The sequence below is a fragment of the Heptranchias perlo genome, chromosome 21 (assembly GCF_035084215.1).
Source record: "Heptranchias perlo isolate sHepPer1 chromosome 21, sHepPer1.hap1, whole genome shotgun sequence".
NCBI classification, from domain to species: domain Eukaryota; kingdom Metazoa; phylum Chordata; class Chondrichthyes; order Hexanchiformes; family Hexanchidae; genus Heptranchias; species Heptranchias perlo.
The window spans coordinates 46,321,599-46,334,764 of record NC_090345.1 but is presented as its reverse complement, the minus strand read 5'-3'; the positions used below and the strand labels follow the sequence as shown (position 1 = coordinate 46,334,764).

At 44.7% G+C, this 13,166-nt stretch overlaps 1 protein-coding gene across 1 annotated transcript in view; it reads left to right on the top strand.

Moving 5' to 3' along the window:
* The window catches only part of LOC137340214 (catenin alpha-3-like), a 1,497,032-nt gene that overhangs the window by 1,456,713 nt on the left and 27,153 nt on the right, over positions 1–13,166 (top strand). The window lies entirely within an intron of this gene.

The following is a 13,166-nucleotide window of genomic DNA, read 5'->3' as shown; positions in this document are numbered from 1 at the left end:
GGGAGCCAATTAACCAACACACGGGGAGCCAATTAACCAACACACGGGGAGCCAATTAACCAACACACGGGAGACAGTTAGCCTTCTACAGGGAGCCAGTTAACTAACACATTGGGAGCTGGTTTAGCAACATACAGGGAGCCAGTTAACCAACACAGCGGGAAACAGTTAACCAATACATTGGGAGATAGCTGATAAATATATATAAACTATATTGGCTATAGTTTGTGAGCATCAATTTCCGTATTTAAAGGATGCAGTCCATGCTGTCCCTTTTTCAAAATAGTGCCATGGATGATGTCATTTTGTTCAAACTTCTAATCTTTAACATTAGTGCAATTCAAGCGTTTTGTACATTCATTTTGGGAATTTAGCTGCCTCATAATTAAGGTAGATGAGGTAGGTTTTGACTTTGTGCGATAGTGTAAAACGGGTGATAGTGAGTCGGCAGCCCGTTTAACATCTCTCCCCAATTATATTTCCACCTAAAAATCGGGTGAGATGTAAAACGGGCTGAGGACTCACTACCACCCACTTTACACTATTGCACAAAGTCAAAATCGACCCCAATGGGTGCCATTGTGTTGGATGCACTAACTGAGAATATTACTCACCACCAGCCCATTGTACTCTGACAGACATTTCCTGAAGTGTTTCCATTCGTCCAAGGTATAATTGAGCAGATTACCAGAGTGCAGCATTGCATCTAGTAATGGGTACCCCTGCCTGAACCCCAACCAACAGGCCATTGTAGCGACCCAAGGGTGGAAAAGCTTGTAGAGTGTGATGTACAAATCGGAGATGTTAATGAACCAGTCCGCAGGGAGGAAGTGGATTCCTCACTGTATGGTCTTAGTAATGGGAGAGCACAGGCATGGCTGGTAATAGTCTTCGACATGAGTGCCACGGACTGATAACTCACCTTGGAGCTATTCTTCAGAAGCTGGAGTACAGGATCTGTTTGAAGCACGTATCTCATCAGTGTTCCAGAGCACAGTTGTTATTTCGATCCATAAGAAGAAGGAATCCTAATTTAATCTTTAAGATAATTGGCAAAAAAGCCAGTGGGGGGTGGAGATGAGGAGAATTTTTTTTCTGCAGCAAGTTATGAGCTGGAAAGCACTGCCTGAGGGTGATGGAAGCAGATTCAATAATAACTTTCAAAAAGGAACTGGATATGTACTCGAAAAGGAGAAATTTGCAGGGCCATGGGGTAAGAGCAGGGGAGCGGGACTAATTGGATAGCTCTTCCAACGAGCCGGCACAGGCATGATGGGCCGAATGGCCTCTTTATAGGCTGTATGATTCTATGACTCTAATGAGACCAAAATATGCAACGAAATCTCACTGATGTCAGTGGCCCTGAAGGAGGGTCCTTAGGCCATTCCAGCAGTTATGTCAGATGCATTGGAGGCCTGAGGTACAATAAGAAAGGAATGATGTTCTTGTGAAGAGTGTAAGGGGCAGGTTAGCCTTTTACACAAGATTGCGTAATGTCAGAAAGCTCAGACGAAATGTACTTGTATTGCTTTCATCAATTTCCATAAGGCTTTCAACCTTGTGCATCGTGCAGCCCTCGTAAAGAAACTGGAGGCAATCAGAGCCTTGTAAAGGTGGACAAAAGACTCAAGAAGAGTAGAGCAAAGTTGTTCACTGTCACCCATCCCATTCAATGTCTTCATCAGTGGTGTGTTGGATGGACCATAAGACCATAAGAGATAGGAGCAGGAGTAGGCCATTCAGCCCCTCGAGCCTGCTCCGCCATTTAATGAGATCATGGCTGATCTGATTTTTACCTCAACTCCACTTTCCCACTCTTTCCCCATATCCTTTGACTCCCTTGCTGATCAAAAATTTGTCTAACTCAGCCTTGAATGTATTCAATGACTCAGCCTCCACAGCTTTTTGGGGTAAAGAATTCCAAAGATTCACGACCCTCTGGGAGAAGATATTCATCCTCATTTCCGCCTTAAATGGGCGACCCCTTATTCTGAGACTGTGCCCCCTAGTTTTAGATTCCCCCATCTACCCTATTGAGTCCCCTCAGAATCTTATATGCTTCAATAAGATCTCCTCTCATTCTTCTAAACTCCAGTGAGTATAGACCCAACCTGTTCAATCTTTCCTCATGAGACAACCCTTCCATACCCAGAATCAACCTAGTGAACCTTCTCTGAACTGCCTCCAATGCAAGTATGTCCTTCCTTAAATAAGGGCACCAGAGCTGTACGCAGTACTCCAGGTGTGGTCTCACCAGCACCCTGTACAGTTGTAACATGACTTCCCTGCTTTTATAGTCCATCCCCCTAGAAATAAGGACCAATATTCCGTTTGCTTTCCGGATTACCTGCTGCACCTGTATGTTGACTTTTTATGTTTCATGTACGAGGACACCCAGATCCCTCTGTACCGCAGCATTTTGTAGTATTTCTCCATTCAAATAATATTTTGCTTTTTTATTTTTCTTCCCAAAGTGGATGACTTCACATTTTCCCACATTACTTTCCACCTGCAAAATTTTTGCCCATTCGCTTAACCTGTCAATATCCCTTTGCAGACACTTTGTGTCCTCATTGCAACTTGCTTTTCCACCTATCTTTGTATCATCAGAAAATTTGGCCACAAGACACTCTGTTCCTTCATCCAAGTCATTGATATATATTGTAAATAGTTGAGGCCCCAGCACTGAGCCCTGCGGCACCCCACTAGTTACAGATTACCATTTTGAAAGTGACCCTTTAATCCCGACTCTTTGTTTTCTGTTAGTTAGCCAATCCTCTATCCATGCCAATATACTACACCTGATGTGGAGATGCCGGTGATGGACAAATGTAAGGAATCTTACAACACCAGGTTATAGTCCAACAGTTTTATTTGAAAATCACAAGCTTTTGGAGGCTTTCTCCTTCGTCAGGTGAGTGTGGGATTCCATGGAAGGTACCGTATATATAGTCAGAAAACCCAACACCATGAGCTCTTATCTTGTGCAGTAATCTTTTATGTGGCACCTTATCGAATGCCTTTTGGAAATCCAAATATACTGCATTCATTGGTTCCCCTTTATCCACCCTGCCCGTTACTTCCTCAAAGAACTCTAATAAATTTGTCAGACACGATTTCCCCTTCATAAAACCATGTTGACTCTCCTTGATTGTATTATGAGTCTCCAAATGTCCTGCTACTATTTCCTTAATAATGGATTCTAACATTTTCCCAATGACAGATGTTAGGCTAACTGGTCTATAGTTACCTGCTTTCTGTCTCACTCCCTTCTTGAATAGGGGTGTTACGTTTGCGGTTTTCCAATCCGCTGGGACCTTTCCAGAATCTAGTGAATTCTGGAAGATGACAACCAATGCATCCACTATCTCTGTAGCCACTTCCTTTAAGACCCTCGGATGCAAGCCATCAGGTCCAGGGGACTTGTCAGCCTTTAGACCCATTAGTCTACCTAGTACTTTTTCTCTAGTGATAGTGATTGTTTTTAGTTCCTCCCTCCCCTATTATTGGTATGTTATTAGTGTCTTCTATTGTGAAGACAGATACAAAATATCTGTTCAATTCCTCTGCCATTTCCTTGTTTTCTATTATTATTTTCCCAGTCTCATCCTCTAAGGGGCCAATGTTTACTTGAGCTACCCTCTTCCTTTTTATATACTTGTAGAAGCTTTTACTGTCAGTTTTTTTATTTCTTGCTAGTTTACTCTCATAATTTATTTTCTCCCTCTTTATTATTCTTTTAGTCATCCTTTGCTGTTTTTTAAAGTTTTCCCAATCTTCAGGATTACCAGTAATCTTTGCCATGTTGTATGCTTTTTCTTTTAACCTGATACCATCCTTGACTTCCTTAGTTAGCCATGGTTGGTTCACCCTTTTTGTGGAGTCTTTCCTCCTCACAGGGATATATTTTTGTTGCAAGTCATAAAATATCTTTTTAAATGTTTGCCACTGCTTATCCACCATCATACCATCTAATCTGTTTACCCAGACCACTTTAGCCAATTCCGCCCTCATTCCTTTATAATTGCCCTTATTTAAGTTTAATACAGTAGTTTCAGACCCAAGAACCTTGCTCTCAAACTGGATGTGAAATTCTATCATGTTATGATCACTGCTTCCCAAGGGATCATTTACTTTGAGATCATTAATTAATCCAGTTTCATTACCCATTACCAGTTCCAAAATGGCCTGTTCCCTATTTGGTTCCCCGACGTATTGGTCTAAGAAACAGTCCCGAATACACTCTATGAACTCCTCCTCAGGGCTACTTTTGCCAATTTGATTTGTCCAATCTATGTGAAAGTTAAAATCATCCATGATACCCCTCAGATAATGAAGCAGTCCGTGCCCGCAAGCAGCAAGACCTGGACAACATCCAGGCTTGGGCTGATAAGTGGCAAGTAACATTCGTGCCAGACAAGTGCCAGGCAATGACCATCTCCAACAAGAGAGTGTCTAACCACCTCCCCTTGACATTCAGCGGCATTACCATCACCGAAACCCCCACCATCAGCATCCTGGGGGTCACCATTGACCAGAAATTTAACTGGACCAGCCATATAAATACTGTGGCTACGAGAGCAGGTCAGAGGCTGGGTATTTTGCGGTGAGTGACTCACCTCCTGACTCCCCAAAGCCTTTCCACCATCTACAAGGCACAAGTCAGGAGTGTGATGGAATACTTTCCAATTGCCTGGATGAGTGCAGCTCCAACAACACTCAAGAAGCTCGACACCATCCAGGACAAAGCAGCCCGCTTGATTGGCACTCCATCCACCACCCTAAATATTCAATCCCTCCACCACCGGCGCACTGTGGCTGCAGTGTGTACCATCCACAGGATGCACTGCAGCAACTCGCCAAGACTTCTTCGACAGCACCTCCCAAACCCGCGACCTCTACCACCTAGAAGGACAAGGGCAGCAGGCACATGGGAACAACACCACCTGCATGTTCCCCTCCAAGTCACACACCATCCTGACTTGGAAATATATCGCCGTTCCTTCATCGTCGCTGGGTCAAAATCCTGGAACTCCCTTCCTAACAGCACTGTGGAAGAACCTTCACCCCACAGACTGCAGCGGTTCAAGAAGGCGGCTCACCACCACCTTCTCAAGGGCAATTAGGGATGGGCAATAAATGCTGACCTCGCCAGCGACGCCCACATCCCATGAACGAATAAAAAAAACTGTTAGGGGACCGATATACTACTCCCACCAGTGATTTCTTTCCCTTGCGATTTCTTATCTCCACCCAAATTGATTCGACATCTTGATCTTCTGAGCCAAGATCATTTCTCACTATGATACCAATTTCATCCTTTATTAACAGAGCTACCCCACCACCTTTACCTTTTTTCCTATCCTTCCGAAATGTTAAATAACCCTGAATATTTAGCTCCCAACCTTGGTCACCTTGCAACCACGTCTCTGTGATGGTCGCAAGATCATACCCATTTGTTTCTATTTGTACCGTCAATTCATCTCTCTTTTTATGAATGCTGCGTGCATTCAGATAAAGAACCTTTAATTTTGTCTTTTTACCATTCTTTCCTACCCTGGCCCCATTTGCTCGTGCACTCTTATGTTTGTGCGCTCTATCCCTTCCTGACACACTCTGTTTATCATTACCCCCATCACTTTCCTGTACTACTTCCTTGTCTTTGCTCTTTATCAATCTAAACTTCGCCCCATCTGAACCCTCCCCCCCTCTATTTAGTTTAAAGCCTGGCGTTAAATACAATGGCATAGAATCATAGAATCATAGAAGTTACAACATGGAAACAGGCCCTTCGGCCCAACATGTCCATGTCGCCCAGTTTATACCACTAAGCTAGTCCCAATTGCCTGCACTTGGCCCATATCCCTCTATACCCATCTTACCCATGTAACTGTCCAAATGCTTTTTAAAAGACAAAATTGTACCCGCCTCGACTACTGCCTCTGGCAGCTCGTTCCAGACACTCACCACCCTTTGAGTGAAAAAATTGCCCCTCTGGACCCTTTTGTATCTCTCCCCTCTCACCTTAAATCTATGCCCCCTCGTTATAGACTCCCCTACCTTTGGGAAAAGATTTTGACTATCGACCTTATCTATGCCCCTCATTATTTTATAGACTTCTATAAGATCACCCCTTAACCTCCTACTCTCCAGGGAAAAAAGTCCCAGTCTGTCTAACCTCTCCCTGTAAGTCAAACCATCACGTCCCGGTAGCATCCTAGTAAATCTTTTCTGCACTCTTTCTAGTTTAATAATATCCTTTCTATAATAGGGTGACCAGAACTGTACACAGTACTCCAAGTGTGGCCTCACCAATGCCCTGTACAACTTCAACAAGACATCCCAACTCCTGCATTCAATGTTCTGACCAATGAAACCAAGCATGCCGAATGCCTTCTTCACCACCCTATCCACCTGTGACTCCACTTTCAAGGAGCTATGAATCTGTACTCCTAGATCTCTTTGTTCTATAACTCTCCCCAACGCCCTACCATTAACGGAGTAGGTCCTGGCCCGATTCGATCGACCAAAATGCATCACCTCACATTTATCTAAATTAAACTCCATCTGCCATTCATCGGCCCACTGGCCCAATTGATCAAGATCCCGTTGCAATCCCAGATAACCTTCTTCACTGTCCACAATGCCACCAATCTTGGTGTCATCTGCAAACTTACTAACCATGCCTCCTAAATTCTCATCCAAATCATTAATATAAATAACAAATAACAGCGGACCCAGCACCGATCCCTGAGGCACACCGCTGGACACAGGCATCCAGTTTGAAAAACAACCCTCTACAACCACCCTCTGTCTTCTGTCGTCAAGCCAATTTTGTATCCAATTGGCTACCTCACCTTGGATCCCATGAGATTTAACCTTATGTAACAACCTACCATGCGGTACCTTGTCAAATGCTTTGCTGAAGTCCATGTAGACCACGTCTACTGCACAGCCCTCATCTATCTTCTTGGTTACCCCTTCAAAAAACTCAATCAAATTCGTGAGACATGATTTTCCTCTCACAAAACCATGCTGACTGTTCCTAATTAGTCCCTGCCTCTCCAAATGCCTGTAGATCCTGTCCCTCAGAATACCCTCTAACAACTTACCCACTACAGATGTCAGGCTCACTGGTCTGTAGTTCCCAGGCTTTTCCCTGCCGCCCTTCTTAAACAAAGGCACAACATTTGCTACCCTCCAATCTTCAGGCACCTCACCTGTAGCTGTCGATGATTCAAATATCTCTGCTAGGGGACCCGCAATTTCCTCCCTAACCTCCCATAACGTCCTGGGATACATTTCATCAGGTCCCGGAGATTTATCTACCTTGATGCGCGTTAAGACTTCCAGCACCTCCCTCTCTGTAATATGTACACTCCTCAAGACATCACTATTTATTTCCCCAAGTTCCCTAACATCCATGCCTTTCTCAACCGTAAATACCGATGTGAAATATTCATTCAGGATCTCACCCATTTCTTGTGGTTCCGCACACAGATGACCTTGTTGATCCTTAAGATCCTTAAGAGGCCCTACTCTCTCCCTAGTTACCCTTTTGCCCTTTATGTATTTGTAGAAGCTCTTTGGATTCACCTTTGCCTGATCTGCCAAAGCAATCTCATATCCCCTTTTTGCCCTCCTGATTTCTCTCTTAACTCTACTCCGGCAATCTCTAACAGACACTCTAAGACTAAGGGATAGTCTTAGAGTGTCTGTTCCAGGCATTTTGGAAAGAATTGCAGTGCCTCTTTTCATAGCCAATGGTGTTGCTGGCAAGCTTGCCTGGGGACCTACATACATACAAACATACGAATTAAGAGCAGGAGTAGGCCATTCGGCCCCTCGAGCCTGCTCTGCCATTTGATAAGATCATGGCTGATCTGATTGTGACCTCAACCCTACTTTCCTGTCTACCTACTATAACCTTTGACTCCCTTGTTAATCAGGAATCTATCTAACTCAGCCTTAAAAATATTCAATGACCCTGCCTCCACTGCTCTCTGGGGAAGGGAGTTCCACAGACTCACGACCATCTGAGAGAAAAGATTTCTCCTCATCTCCGTCTTAAATGAGAGATCCTTTATTTTTAAACTGTGGCCCCTAGTTCTAGTCTCTCCCACAAGGGGAAACATCCTCTCAGCATCTACCCCTTCAAGTCTCCTCAGGATCTTACATGTTTCAATAAGATCGCCTCTCATCCTTCTCAACTCCAGTGTATACAGGCCCAACTTGTCCAACCTTTCCTCATAAGATAACCCCCTCATCCCAGGAATCAGTCGAGTGAACCTTCTCTGAACTGCCTCTAAAGCAATTATGTCCTTTCTTAAATAAGACCAAATAAGACCAAAACTGCACACAGTATTCTGGATGTGGTCTCACCAATGCCCTGTACAACTGTAGCAAAACATCTCTACTTTTATATTTCATTCCCCTTGCAATAAATGACAACATTCTATTTGCCTTCCTAATCACTTGCTGTACCTGCATACTAACTTTTTGGGATACATGTACTAGGACACCCAGATCCATGTATACCTCAGAGTTCTGCAATCTCTCTCCATTTAAATAATATACTGCTTTTCTATTCCTCCTGCCAAAGTGGACAAGTTTACATTTTCCCACATTATACTCCATCTGCCAAATTTTTGCCCACTCACTTAACCTATCTATATCCCTTTGCAGGCTCCTTATGTCCTCTTCACAACTTACTTTCCTACCTACCTTTGTGTCATCAGCAAATTTAGCAACCATACATTCGGTCCCTTCATCCAAGTAATTGATATAGATTGTAAATAGTTGAGGCCCAAGCACTGATCCCTGTGGCACTCCACTCGTTACATCTTGCCAATCTGGTTTACTCTCTCCACGTGTACACTCCACTTGCCATTTCAGCAATGACTACCGAGTGAGTCATGCTGTAATATTTTTGCCCAGCTTATGAAGGTATCTCAACGATTTGTTTGGTAGAATCAAGGGCCATCTGTCCCAATTTCATGGTATGAAATAGCTTGGGTACAATTCTTCAGGACCAACAGCAACAACAACAACTTGCATTTATATAGCGCCTTTAACGTAGTAAAACACCCCAAGGCGTTTCACAGGAGCGATTATCAAACAAAATTTGACACTGAGCCACATTACGAGATATTAAGAAAGGTGACCAAAACCTTGGTCAAAGAGGTAGGTTTTAAGGAACTTCTTAAAGGAGGAGAGGTGGAAAGGCTTAGGGAGGGAATTCCAGAGCTTAGGGCCTAGGCAGCTGAAAGCACGGCCGCCAATGGAGGGACGAAGGAAATCGGGGATGAGCAAGAAGCCGGATTGGAGGAACGCAGAGATCTCGGACGGTTGTAGGGCTGGAGCAGGTTACAGAGATAGGGAGGGGCGAGGACATGGTGGGATTTGAAAACAAGGTTGGGAATTTTAAAATTGAGGCATTCCCGGACCGGGAGCCAATGTAGGTCAGCGAGCACAGGGGTGATGGATGAACGGGACTTGGTGCGAGTTAGGATACGGGCAGCAGAGTTTTGGATGAGCTCAAGTTTGCTGAGAAGGGGGGATAAGGTGCACCCATCTTTTTCATCTCTTTTCAATGAAAGCAATGGGTGTTAAGCATGTGGTGTATCAGACATCCAGACAGATCTCCTTCGTGAATCCTTGCCATGCAACAGAAATGCTTCCTTTGTCCCACATGAGCTCCAGGACCAAACTGATGAAGAAGCCTGCAACAAGGCATTGGACTTGGATATCTAGGCAGTTGGCACATTGCCAGCTGCCCTGCGTGGTCATGATGCAGGCACATATCCAGGTTTCAGGCGCCATCTTCATTGAGTTACAGAGAGAGACAAGCCATTGCTTCACCTCCAGCTAACGAAACCACTGTTTGTGGCCATGTTATAGCCAGAAGGATGGTGCCAATAATCTTTCACATTTTATAGTGGCTCGTGCCAATCACCATACTTAAGAAAAGACATACTTGCTCTCGAGGCAGTACAAAGAAGGTTCACTCGGTTAATCCCGGGGATGAGGTGGCGGACATATGAGGAGAGGTTGAGTAGATTGGGACTCTACTCATTGGAGTTCAGAAGAATGAGAGGCGATCTTATTGAAACATATAAGATTGTGAAGGGGCTTGATCGGGTGGATGCAGTAAGGATGTTCCCAAGGATGGGTGAAACTAGAACTAGGGGGCATAATCTTAGAATAAGGGGCTGCTCTTTCAAAACTGAGATGAGGAGAAACTTCTTCACTCAGAGGGTAGTAGGTCTGTGGAATTTGCTGCCCCAGGAAGCTGTGGAAGCTACATCATTAAATAAATTTAAAACAGAAATAGACAGTTTCCTAGAAGTAAAGGGAATTAGGGGTTACAGGGAGCGGGCAGGAAATTGGACATGAATTTAGATTTGAGGTTAGGATCAGATCAGCCATGATCTTATTGAATGGCGGAGCAGGCTCGAGGGGCCGATTGGCCTACTCCTGCTCCTATTTCTTATGTTCTTATGTTCTTATATCTGATATCCACCAAATAAGGGCTCAAACTTGTTGGTTGTTGAATAAGAACACAGGAAACTCCAAGGATAAGAAAAGACCATCCTGCCTCCTGAGGCTGATCCCAGCCTAACATCCATCTGTGTTTTTAACAGCCTAACGCATGTGTCTCTGCTACCCTGCTCAACATGCTATTCCAGATACTTACCACCCTCTGTGAAAAGAGGTTCCTTCTGCTATCTGTTCTAAGTTTATTTTTCACTTGTTTGTATTTGTGAAATAGAAACAGAAAATGATGGAAATACTCAGCAAGTCAGGCAGCATTTGTGGAGAAAGCAACAGAGTTAACGTTTCAGGTCAGAACTGGAAAAAGTTGAAGATTAAACAGTTTTTAAGCAAGTACAGAGCCAGGGAAAGGGAGAGAGAAAGGGGAGGAAAGAACAAAAGGGAAGGTCTCTGATAGGGTGGAGGGCAGGTGTGATTAAATGACAAAAGGGATGATGGTGCAAGGCAAGGAGGGTGGGAATGGGACAAGTAAAGAAACAAAAGATGGGTCCAGAGGAGCTGTAAATGGCAACATCAGAACCATTACCAACACCTGCTGTCTGAAAAAATGGGAGCAGTGGTTATGATCTGAAGTTAGTGAAATCAATTTTGAGTCCGGAAGGTTGTAAAGTGCCTACTCGAAAGATGAGGTGCTGTTCCTTCAGTTGAGCTTCATTGGAACAGTGTAAGAGGCCGAGGACAGAGAGGTCAGAGTGGGTGTGGGACGGAGAAAGAAAATTGCAAGCAACCGGCAGGTCAGGGTCACACTTGCGGACTGAGTGGAGTGTTCAGCAAAGTGATCACCCAATCTGCGTTTGGTCTCCCCAGTGTAGTGGAGACCGCATTGTATTTGTGAACCCTGGTCTGATTGTCCTTCCTTATTTTAAAGCGATATTCAGTATTTACCATTCCTAAGTGCTTACACTTGAGCAAGGTTGCTCTGAGACTTCCTCCTTCCTCAGGTAAATGTTTCAGGAGCTCCTTGAAGCCTACGCATTTATACATATAGAACAATACATGGTGTTTACAGACTGCCCCTGCAACTGCCCGTTGCCAAGGCAATCACCGTTGTTCAGACAGAGAGGTGTCACCTGCAGAACCCCCGAATACACATTCAACAAAAAAACAAACAGGGAAAAAAAAACAGAGAAAAAAAAACAGAGAGAGGCAGAAACATCCGGAAGGCAGAGAGAGCCAGCAAATGACCCATTATATTAAAAACAGATAACATTTGTTCGCTGGTGGGGTAACGTGTAGCGTGACATGAACCCAAGATCCCGGTTGAGGCCGTCCTCATGGGTGCGGAACTTGGCTATCAATTTCTGCTCGACGATTTTGCGTTGTCGTGTGTCTCGAAGGCCGCCTTGGAGTACGCCATGTTCTCCGCAGCCTTCAACATGTCATCAATGAGGACAAACACCTCGCTATGGCCATCCCCACACCTCCACTACTCGCCTTTAAACAGCCACCCAACCTCAAACAGACCATCGTTCGCAGCAAACTACCTAGCTTTCAAGAGAACAGCGTCCACGACGCCACACAACCCTGCCACGGTAACCTCTGCAAGACATGCCAGATCATCGACACAGATACCACCATCACACGAGAGGACACCACCCACCAGGTGCATGGTTCATACTCCTGTGACTCGGCCAACGTTGTGTACCTCATACGTTGCAGGAAAGGATGCCCCAGAGCATGGTACATTGGCGAGACCATGCAGACGCTGCGACAACGGATGAACGGACACCGCGCAACAATCGCCAAACAGGAGGGTTCCCTCCCAGTCGGGGAACACTTCAGCAGTCATGGACATTCATCCACCGACCTTCGGGTAAGCGTACTCCAAGGCGGCCTTCGAGACACACGACAACGCAAAATCGTCGAGCAGAAATTGATAGCCAAGTTCCGCACCCATGAGGACGGCCTCAACCGGGATCTTGGGTTCATGTCACGCTACACGTTACCCCACCAGCGAACAAATGTTATCTGTTTTTAATATAATGGGTCATTTGCTGGCTCTCTCTGCCTTCCGGATGTTTCTGCCTCTCTCTGTTTTTTTTTCTCTGTTTTTTTTTCCCTGTTTGTTTTTTTGTTGAATGTGTATTCAGGGGTTCTGCAGGTGACACCTCTCTGTCTGAACACGGTGATTGCCTTGGCAACGGGCAGTTGCAGGGGCAGTCTGTAAACACCATGTATTGTTCTATATGTATAAATGCGTAGGCTTCAAGGAGCTCCTGAAACATTTACCTGAGGAAGGAGGAAGTCTCCGAAAGCTTGTGAATTTAAAATAAAATTGCTGGACTATAACTTGGTGTTGTAAAATTGTTTACAATTGTCAACCCCAGTCCATCACCGGCATCTCCACATCAAGGTTGCTCTGAGCATTTCCTGTATAAATCGACTTTTTTTAGTCTTTTCTCACTGACCATCCACGCACCCTACATTCAGAATTATTTTCGTTGTTTCTCTCTGCACCACTCCAAGGTTTGGACCTCTCCTTTTACAGCATAGCCACCAGACCTGAGCACAGTCTTTCAAACATGGGTCTACCAGCATATTGTAAAGCCTAAAGTGTAACCTCATTGGACTTGTATTCCACTGATCTGGCTTTATATGCCACATTGACAGAG